This window comes from Octopus bimaculoides, chromosome 16 (assembly GCF_001194135.2).
Source record: "Octopus bimaculoides isolate UCB-OBI-ISO-001 chromosome 16, ASM119413v2, whole genome shotgun sequence".
NCBI lineage: Eukaryota > Metazoa > Mollusca > Cephalopoda > Octopoda > Octopodidae > Octopus > Octopus bimaculoides.
The window spans coordinates 34,968,857-34,969,794 of record NC_068996.1 but is presented as its reverse complement, the minus strand read 5'-3'; positions in this window follow the sequence as shown (position 1 = coordinate 34,969,794).

Below are 938 nucleotides of genomic sequence, written 5' to 3'. Positions count from 1 at the left end.
ATATATATATATATATATATAATAGAAATATGTTTCAAAAAGAAAATAGAAACTACACATGGAAAAGATATGGGGAAAGTAAGAAGAAACAAAATGAAAATGCACATTGGATATCCAAAAATAAAGGCTTTTTTATGAAAAGTAGTGATAAATAAATACAATTAGGTGAACTGAGGTGGAATTAAGAGAAATTAAATTCATTATTTTGAATTGTTAAAAAGTCAAACCGGTGTCGTCATTGTTGTTCACTGGCTTTGAATGCCTATCGATTATAAAACGGTGTCGGGTCTACTAGTCCCTGAGTAAAAAGATTGTATATATATATATATGGTAAATGAAAGACGTTTTATTATTTAATAACACACAAACACACACACATATTAGTAGTTGGACCTATTTCAGTGAAGAATCCCTTTTGTATGAGTGACACAGTCCAAACTACGAGTCTTAACCATCATTAGATTCTCTTTGTTGTCTAGACGATTCGAGGAAAAACCACAAAGAAAGGGCAAAATTGAGCAAAGAATGGAAAGATTTAATTTAAAGACCATAAACACTGGGATAGACAGACAGCAAAGAAAGACGATCTCTATGGAAGTTTCACAGGAAATAATACGCTTAATTACTGCATTCGTATTTCGTCATGAAAGATTACTCCGTCGCCCTCTCCTCCTCCTTGTCCTCGTATTCCTCCCCTTCTTCTTCTTCCATCCCCTCACCCAAACAATGAAACAACGAACAAGGGCAAAAGTGAAACAAAAAAACCGTGCGTCTCTGAGATGGAGAGGGGGGAGGAGGGCAGGGGAGGAGGAGGGGAACGAGGTGGGAAATGGAATAGAAACTAAAATTTGAAAAAAAATATCATCTATTTCATTGTAAATCTGCTGATGTTCTGAAAAACTACCTTTTTAGTGACGTCGTCGCCTTTCTTTCCAAAA